At 35.5% G+C, this 10,396-nt stretch overlaps 1 long non-coding RNA gene across 2 annotated transcripts; it reads right to left on the bottom strand.

Moving 5' to 3' along the window:
* Nucleotides 1–3,484: 3,484 nt before the first annotated feature.
* On the bottom strand, nucleotides 3,485–9,902 carry LOC147496514 (uncharacterized). 2 transcript variants are annotated; one of them, XR_015196598.1, is made up of 7 exons: nucleotides 9,850–9,902; nucleotides 9,657–9,724; nucleotides 8,537–8,610; nucleotides 7,846–7,955; nucleotides 5,964–6,070; nucleotides 5,355–5,512; nucleotides 3,485–3,981 (listed from the first exon to the last, which is right to left on the bottom strand). It is a non-coding gene; the product is annotated as an uncharacterized LOC147496514 (long non-coding RNA). The 2 variants fall into 2 exon arrangements; XR_015196597.1 differs by having other exon boundaries at nucleotides 7,851–7,955.
* Between the last annotated feature and the right edge of the window lie 494 nt (nucleotides 9,903–10,396).

The raw sequence follows: 10,396 nt of genomic DNA, 5'->3' as shown, positions 1-10,396 counted from the left end.
TCGGTCTCTAAGGCTTATCAGCGTGCCTTAATTCTGGAAAAACAACAGAACCGCAGGAGTAGTGGTCCTGTTTCTTGTACTCCTAATGTTCCTATCAATAGGCCGCATGCACTACACCATATCAGTCTATTTGTAACGGATATGCATCCGTTACAAAAAATATTAGTAACGGTTATCTTGCGTTGACACAAAAGCATGACAAATATTAGTAATGGAAATTAGTAACACTTAATATCCGTTACAAAATTTACTAACGGATATAAAATGTCACTGAAATTAATTTCAGTAACATATACATAACCGTTACAATGTATTAGTAACGGATACCAAAATTTTTAATTCTCCATCAGTAACGGATATAAGTGACACTATGATTTTATAGTAAGAGATTTCGTTTGTTAGTGTTAGAATGTTTCTAACAGTTTCCTATCCGTTACTAATGATTCATTGTTTTAAAAAAAAATTATTGTATTGTATTTTGCTGGCACACCACCTACTGAGATTGTTCTGGGCTACCAAATTTGTTTCTACCCTACATTCCACATATATTACACAACCTGTCCATCCAATTAGACATACACTTCGGTACAATAGCAAGAAAGAAAAGAAATAACACTTAAACCAAACATACTCCATAATTCATTAATAAGTCCCAAGTCTCAACTCTAATTACATTTTATTCAACAATGAGAATGAGATGATATCCAAGAGTATAATAACAACTAGTAAATTCATTAAGTCTTTTGTAAACACCACACCAAACAGTCCATTAGCCAATATATGACTTTATTAAGACTTCATTCCCCATGACACCATCTTTATTCCTTGCCCATTCTTCTAACAACTCTATCTCTATCAAATTTGACACGGACATACCATTACCGCGTAAAGCTTTCTTGATTATTTCTCCCATCAATGCTTGCATTACTGACCTGCAACAAATAAATCAAATACATAATCACTAATTTATCTATTATACATCAATATAACCAACATCTGCTTATAAGTGATGAAATTAGTTCAGATTTTAAATATGGAGAATGGTTAGAGAAGCAAACCAAACACTAAAACTACTCTAGAAGTTGATATAAGAAAACCATGTGGTTATAAACACATGTAGCATAGAGTAGTGATAACAATAAATGAACCTACATAACTTGAGATGTTTTCTCAACTCTACTTGGCACTTAAGACAAGGGAAGGTAACACGGGAAATACCGCATGCAACAATCATAACTAGTTAAAACATGTAGTGCATGCCAACAAGGAAGTGTGCATGTGTGTGTGTACGCAGTTTCTAGAGTAATTGGATACAAGTGTTTCTTTAATGGTGCTATTAAATTGGCTATTAAATCGGCGAGTACTCGGTGAGGAATCGCTACTCGGTACCTAGCCGACCCGACCAACCAATTACTCCCCATAAGTGATCGGGTCCAAAATCACCGGTAGTAATCGGCCGAAGTTGCCAATTTATGACGAATCGGAATCGGGCGAGTTACTCACCATAAATCGGTATATAAAAGAAAACCGAGATTTTTCTTTTTTCTAACCGCGAAATCAAGTTAGGGCTTTTCTCCAATCGCGAAAACAAGCTCCAATTCCAGGTACATTTTTTTCTTTTTCTCCACTTTCTCCACTTTTTTTTTCTTTTTCTCTTTGTCTCTCACTCTCTCCAGTCTCTTCTTCTCTATGTTTTTTCCCCTTCTCTTCTCCTCTCCAGTCTGCCACTCGCCCATTCTCCACTCTCTTCTCCTCTCCACTCTCTTTACAAATGCAAAACGTCGATTTTTTTTTCCCCGATAATCTTCACAAAATATGTTCAGTGAACACTATGTGGTGTATTTTGACTGAACACTATGTGGTGTATTATGATTTTTGAGAACCCACTTGAATACTTGATGACAACTTAATATAAAAAAAATAAAAATAAATGTGCGACCCATGTTTTGCATTTGTAACTATGACAAGTTAAAGAAAAGAAAAGATTGAAAAAACAATGATATTGACTGAAACTTTAGTGGTCAAATAACTATGGACAATGTCAACATTTCTATAGCATATTGATAGCAAAAATTTTGTACCATGTTGTATACCACATTGCCCGTCAAATGTACATGCTACATATAAACATAAAAATTAAGACATCTCGAGTAATCCCGATTAATCCCGACCGAGTAGACCTACTCGCTACTACTCATCTCCTCCACCGAAAGTAGCGGTTTAAAAATCGCCCGAGTAATTTAACTGAGTAGAGTTAATGGTGTCTATCAAGTCAGTAAAGAAGGCTAATAAAGAAGGCTAATTTTTGGATCATAGGCAAGCATATTTGTTATACTTGATGACTGACTTCGGGATCTATAGATTTTAAACGACCGCAAGGTACTTTGATATCGTCTTTCCAAGTGAAAAGTTGTCATGAATTTTTTTACTTCCAAACCATTTACTACTATTATATTTTCCTCCAAACCATTTACTGCTATTATATTTTGTACCTGGCTAGCTACCTTATGATTTCTGAAACACAAGCAGATGATGGGGATTTTCAGCCACCTTTAGTTACAAAATTAGGCACCCTACAATCAAAGGATTGTGTATCAGATGTAGATAGTGCAAAAAATATTCACAACTAGTTAATTACAGTATTTGAACACACTACCTAGCTATAGTTGACTTTTCCTTGTCATTAATTAAAATGTTCACTTATCATTCACAAACATAGCCTAAACATTTTAAACGAGAATAAGATGAACATTGGACAACTCACATATCAAACTTGTACACAAATACCCATATACACCAAACAAACGAAGAATGGCATGGGTCTGTAGCACAACGATAATACTCCTCAATTATCAATTGGTCTAACTATATAAGCCAATCCATTACGACGAAAGAACATATAAGAAGAATGAAAATGAAAGATACACAAGCCAAAAACTCAAATAGACCAAAACAAAATAGTAGCCAAGGTCTCTCAAGTGATAATAAACATGGAAAAGGCCCTGACTAGCTAAAGATCAGTGTAAGAGTGTAATCACTGCAAATTCTTATTTATGCCCTGTGAAAAATGTATCAAAAGAATTATTCTACTCTTCCAATTAAGCTAACCAATGCAGAAGGATCGGAAGTCATACCTGTCTAGCAGTTCAGCTCCTGAAACTTGGACACTTAGGGAAACTTTGGCATCACACTAAATTAAAATCCTAAAACCACCAAAGTAGTACAAGTTCCGAGAAGGCAAAATGGAAGAAAAACTCGTTAACTAACTTGGGAGACAAAGACTCCATGTGACTCTCCAGCCCAAGACATTTGACATTGTCCACATTCTTACTACATCATATATCTTCCTACGTACAATTGAGCTCATCATGTTCAACTGCAATTCAAATTGATTTTGTATCCATTGAAGTGATTTTTCACTATACAAATCATCCTTCATAATTTATAGCAGTTTGCAAGCGGGCTATAAGCCATCTACCTCTGTGCCTAGTAGTAACTTCCTCGCTCCTTTGTTTGCACTAGGCTGTAAAAACTGGAAAAAAATTACGCAGGCTTGAACTTCAAAGCAAAATAAGTAACAAACAAAAAGACCAGTACATGCGTCCACATTACGACACAACAACAACCTTTTGTCCACCTTAAAAAAGCAAACACAAACTAAGATGACCGACCCATCTGAAAAGAAGAAGCAATTGTAAAGGAAAAAAAAAAGGTGAGGTGGGGGGATGCTCTACACATTTAGCTATGCAAACAAAGAAACTATAAGCTTGTTTAAGATTACCTGTCAAGGTCCTGCAGCTAAAAACATAAGATCCATCAGAGTACACTCCCGTAAGGTAAAAGACCATACTGAAACATACCTTCAATCTTGGGAACCACACAGCCAAGAGAAAGTTTATTGAACTTTAGTGATGTAATTCCTGGAGGCCGATGTTCTTCCCACAGTGGTTCAACCGATTCTCTTATAACCATCGTTGCTGCCTGAGGAGAAGCACATTCTAAGATACTAAAATTAACAAATTAAGGAATTAATAGAAGGTGAAAGGAAGATGTACAATACAATCAAAAGTTTAAAAACCATAAAGTGATATGACACAATATCATTATCAACATTACACATATCAGGGTATCAATTTTTCAGCATCAACTTAACAGCAACCTTGGGAGGAGTTGGGTTGAAGTTATTTTATATAAGTCCATTCACTACCAAACAACTACAACACATAGGTATAACTTATGAAGGAACCATCTCTGAAGAAATGCAATAGAACATTAGAATTGATTCTAATTGTTGTGACACCTACAAACAAGGTCCTCATGAAAAAATAGACCCAGCCATGACGAAGAATTTTTTTGCCTTATGTGTTTGGGCTGGGTGAATAATATTCATAGACATTAGGCTGCTCTAGTTCCCTCTTTTGAAGTCCATGTTGAATAGATGTATTGTTATTAGCTGATTTTTATCTAGAACGACAGCATGGTGCATAGATGTATTTATTTTTTTATTTATTTTTTTAATTTGGTAAATCGTCCAAAGGAGTAATTTCTTATGAGAAATTAAGAAACCACTGCATGTCTCTTCTTTCTCCCGAACACTAACTTCCTTCACTTGCTATACTGAAGTTATCTAATATTACATTTTCTCTGAGTTTCGACTCCTCTAGTTATTTCTTTTGCAATATCAGTATGTTATGTTGTCCTCATTGTAGTTGACTATTTCTGTTTTGATTGCTTGATTTTAGTTTCTCCTATATAACTTGCATTTGAAACTCTAGGATTACTGCCCCAAGAAACTCTAGGATTACTGCCCCACGAAACTCTAGGATTACTTCCCCATTTGAAACTCTAGGATTATGCTAAAACACAGCTGGAAATCAGTCCAGTACACTGAAAATTCTGTTAGAACAGTCCACCTTTCAAAACCCATAACTTCCAGCTCAGTAATCCATATATCATGAAATTGGAATCGTTAGAAAGCAGATACAAAGTACTAACTTTACTGCCTAGATCACTAAAACCCAAATCTAACTCTAACTACTACAAAATCGAGCGCGAAGTCAGTCCAGTGTAGTTTTCCTAGCAGGCACGCTAGAATACCATCTTTGGACATGCGTAACTCCTGACTCGGATATCCAAATACCATGAAACCGGAACCCTTGGTAAATAGATTTAGATAACTAACTCTTCATCCTAGATCACTATATCCCAAAACCCACTCTAACTAAAACAAATTCTAGTGCAAAGTCAGACCAGTGCAACTACCACAAGACAGACAGGAAAACAAGTGCTCTTTAAATATTATCAAGTCTATAGCAAGTGAATCACTCGTATGAAACATTGAAGTGAAAACTTACCTGTCAATTATAGTACGCGTAACTCAATTACAGGTCCCGCTTTTCTTCAAGAATGTAGTACACACGCGCAGCAAACTCCTGCCACTTTCTACTAGTGGAGGTGCCGCCAACATGGACACATTTGGAAAACTCCCTCCCAACTTAAAACCAAGTTACACCTGCACATATAGTAATAGGAACACTAAGGCATCTTACGCGGAGAACTCAGTGAACCATTAAAGTGGTTGACTTGAACAATAATTCAGTCACACCAAACAAGTATTTGCCAACAAAGCTAGACTCACTAAGTGTATACGTACCAGCACCAATAAATTTGCTAACGTCCCAAGAAATTATTTATCATTAATTCCTTGTCCTATATGCTAGTGGCAGGCAAACTTGGCAAATTATGGTGTTATTAATACAAACATGGCTCAAACTAATCTAACTCTAGCCAAAAAGATGAACTGAGAAGTTCATGTAATTGGCATAATGACTTACAAAAGAATCACAACTTAATTAAATCATTTGCTACCAACAAGCTAAATGGACATAATTCTAAGGCATCACTTCATACATTTCTAACTTTAATAAATTGGTTAAATAACTAGTGTTAGTTTAAAAGTAAACCTGCACATGGCCAGTAGCAGCCCATGATGCACATCCATGAAGATTTTTCCCCATTACTCGTATGGCATTCACACAATCACATCCCCTTAATGTACGACCATGCATTACTGTTGCAACAAAAAAAGCAGATAAGAATAATGTAAGATCACATCTACCAAATGGCTTGCCAAACATTAAGAATCTGATACAAAAAGAGTGCCTTCAAAGCAGGAGTCAGAACATCATTCATTTCATCTCTTCATCCTAACAATGCAATTCTTACATTGACTAGAATCTATACTTACTTTAAAAATGGAGGTGCATCAATTAGCTAACTAAGGAAAACCAGTTTTGCACTTACGGGTCCTTGGCTTATAAGTCAAACCTATAAGCGTGTTTGTTAATAAACCGGAACTTCACTTTTTCAGTAAGAACTGAAAAATTATGAGCCAGAGAGGCTTGGAAACATCTAGGTATAATGGAGCTTATGCATTCAAGTGCAAAGGTCCTGTGTATATATGCTCAACCTTTTTAGACGCAACTTCCTTGGCATAAGGGATATGTTAAACCAAAGATATCGGTGAAGCCCGTGGCGACCAAAAACAGAGCTACAAGCTAACCTTAGCAGAGAGGCGGACATTCAACATATATTTGCATTACTAAGAGTGACACCAAGTTTTGCAAGAGTCGCCTCCACACTCTTCTTATGCTCTCCAATTACTTGGCTATAAATCTTGTAAAGAGGTTCAAGGATAAACTACACGAATGATCTATCCCCTCCATTCGCAGGAGGTTCTCCCTTAAAAACCCTAGTATCAGGATGATAATATATATATCCCCAGAGACGAGAAGCAAATTTTGTGGCATCAAATGGGATCCCATGGAGCTTAACATACAACTTGGCAAATGAATGCAGTATGTGTGAAAGACCAGCCTGCATTTGCACTTGTAAAACAGACATTTCCAGCTGCTGTGTGAATGGCCTCGATGCTTCCAAAGATCCAAGTGGCGAGAGATGTGGTCAGATCTCTAAGTGCAATGAATGTGGCCTCATTAATTAGAAAATAGACAAAGTACTATCTATCCTATGTAGGTTGTCCTAGCCAAATCCAACTCCAACTAAGATAAAAATGTTCTCAAAATCAGTGCATCCCCCGAAAGCATCACTGTACAAGTAGCTAGCATTCTCGGAACACCCTCAAGGCTATTTCAACACGAGTAGTAGGTGCACTGTCTTCTTCAATCATATTTACAACCCCCTATTTGAACCACGTATATATGTGCTTAAGTAATCAAGTGCAACTATAAACAGTTCAACCCAAAGCATAATTGCTTATAAAGTGCGTTAAATGCAAATTCGAATCCAAAAATACATAACAACCAAGCATAGGTGTACTACTTCAACAGTAAGTTATATCAAATTGTACCAATAACAACTACCTCACAATCAAATAAATTGTAAATTAAATGCAATTTGGTTCTTGGAAAGTCCATGTTCTTATTAGTTTTAAATGCTAGAGAGAAAGGAAGAATCAACCAACGTAACCATACATCCAACTAAGTACCATATTTCATACATTGCTCATGTATTTGAAAGAGGAGATCAACCTAGGTATTAACAATGTATATTTTTCTCCTTAACCCAATAATTTGCTTAAAAAAAAACTATGTATATTTTATACTACAAGTATGCAGCCAGTTATTGGCTTATAAAAAGGGTAAGCAACCACTTTGTAGCTTAATTTATTCCCTATATTGTTGGTATATATCATGGGCACGACCAAGATATTAAGATGGAAGAACAAAAACTCAAAAAGAAACAATGTAGCTTGGGGTAATAATGGTTCATTTTGTACATACTATTGCTTGGTTAAAAAATTTGCAAATAGTACGTCATATTTACCGAACTTGTCAATTTAGGGAGTAGCTAGCTAGTTTATCCTTTCTCGGCAAACACCTTCACAAGTTTTGCACAAATCCCGTACCAAACGCAATACCTAGTATATTCTTTCCCTGGAAATAAAACACGTACAAGAGATGTTAAGAACCATTGCACAAAGCATGCATAAAACATAGTAGGAATAACATCTTAAATTGAAGTAAGTTTCAATAGAACTTGTGATTAAATTACCGAAAATCTTTGGAAGTAATAAGTCAAAGGTTAGCTGACTTAATTTTGCAAACGAAAGCGAGCATATAGAAAGAACTGATCTAGAAGCCAGAAAATACAATCAAGCCACTAAACGAATTAGGAAACAAAATTAAATTTGTCTTTCAGTGGCTTGCATATATATATGGTCCAATCAGAAATATGGCCTGCATATTATCCTTTTTTTAGTGGTGATCACATACGTTTTTGCTCACAATCTAGCTAATATATGTTAACAATGTATGTCAGTGGTAACTGGTAACTAGTAACTGGTAAGTGCTAAATGCATGTTTGTCTATGCTATGCTGTTTTTAAAGCTAGTATTCAAACTAACTGGTTAAAGTGAATGACTCAAAACAACAAGTATTGAACAACAAAAAATATATGTATAAGAAAGCTTCATTAGTTGGTGTTTTTGTTAAATTGATTGGGGAGAGTAACTCACCTAAGGACAACTCGTGAAAGCAAACCCAATAGACCAATTCATCACTCCATAAACCAGATGAAATTCCTTAACACCTAAATTAAGAAAAGCAAACCCAATTAACAAAAAACATGAACCGATCAATGTTTGAAGTGGACTTCATCATGTGTATCAATTGACCCCATTCCTCCACAATAAACTAGTATTCTGGAGCTTTCTCACTGTGAAAGTTTTATTTAAATAACTCCATAAAATGGACAAGAAAGAGCACAGCAACAAACTACATTATAAATTAGGTAAATCTTCTCACAATTCTTAGTGGCGATATATTTGCTTAGATACTGAAAATATAGTTAAATATATTTTCAATTACAAGCTTTAATCTTTTCAAAGAGCATATAAATTAAAAACCTAAACATGAACCATATGACCTAAAAATGCATCTTACCATAAACAAAAACCCTAATAACACCAGATTCCTCTTTTATTACAACAAACAAACTGAGGGAATAGCAAGATATCCCATCAACAAAAATCGCAAATTCCCAAGCGCATGACAACATGAAATGGAACCCTCGACTTCACTGCTTGAATGGAGGCGAGCTTCAGATAACAGAGATGTAATGCATCCACCATGAAATTGAGATCTAGGGTGTTGACGGACAAGTAAAAAGAAAAAATTGGGAAAGAAAGAAAGAAATAAATGATAGAGAAACATAAAAGAATGTAATTGGGAACACAAGGTGAATTTTTTGGGGAAAAAAAAAGACGGGCATTATTTGTCAAAACTATAGTTGACACATCAACTATGGAAGTAGCCATCAAAATATTATTGATGGTTAGTACCCATCAATTTCTGGCCGGGCTTGGTGTCAAAACAAGCTTGTTTTGACGTAGTGAAAGCAAAGCTTTTTGACATTCATTCAAACATTAGTTATCATATCAAGGCAATTCAACCCGAACTTCCATGTTCAGAAATTCTTTCTAGAATTTTATCAAATAAATCTTAGACACCTTAGACCAATGTCATAGTAGACTCTTCTTCAACAACTCAAGTCTAAATGCTGGAAACCTCAAAGAACACAAATAATCATAAACCAGAAAACAAAAATTATAGCTTATTACCCAAACTTTGAGTTACCTTGAGCAAATCGAACACTTGTGACAAAACCAACGACTGCTCCTTTGATATTTGAGATGATTTGATACCTTAAAATATAGATTAATTTTTACTTTAGTAAATCTGAAATCAACATTGATCAAAAATCAAAACCCTAGACAGTTTATTGGAAAGGGAGGAAGAGATGATGAACAAGAGAGGCCGGACGACTTACCCAGTGGGGAAATCGATGGAAACCCTTGAAACCACTCTTTTTTTTTCATTTTTTTCTATATTTCTACTTTATTTTGGAGTTATTTTGGGTAGGGTTTGGAATTTAGATGAGCGCGAGACCAAAAATCTCCCGCTTAAGTTTTCGTTATTTTTGTCAATGTGATTTGTTTTTGTTTTTTTTTTTTTTTTTTTTAACCAAGCGATTTCTCCATTTTTTTTCCAACTCTGTAACACATGGCCAAACGTCACAAAACATTAAAAGAAAAGTTACATAATATTACCAACGGATACTTGCATTGCTAACGGATTATAAATGTTTTAAATTACCTAACGGATGGATATGTGTTACTAATGAAAAATCTCATTGGTTGCAAATTAGCCCAAATGGTGTAGTGAGGGTCCAGAAGCTCTAGGTCGTGGCACTAATGCGGTTAAGTGTTTTCGTTGTGGTGAGATGGGTCACTATGCTAACCGATGTTCCAAACCGCCTGCTCCTGGTAAGATTTTGTTTGCTGAGAATGAGGATATTGATGAGGATCCCGTGGGTG

Source organism: Coptis chinensis, chromosome 5, assembly GCF_015680905.1.
Source record: "Coptis chinensis isolate HL-2020 chromosome 5, ASM1568090v1, whole genome shotgun sequence".
Classification (NCBI taxonomy): domain Eukaryota; kingdom Viridiplantae; phylum Streptophyta; class Magnoliopsida; order Ranunculales; family Ranunculaceae; genus Coptis; species Coptis chinensis.
Note: the sequence above shows the minus strand (reverse complement) of the source record. Positions and strands in the feature narration are given on the sequence as shown.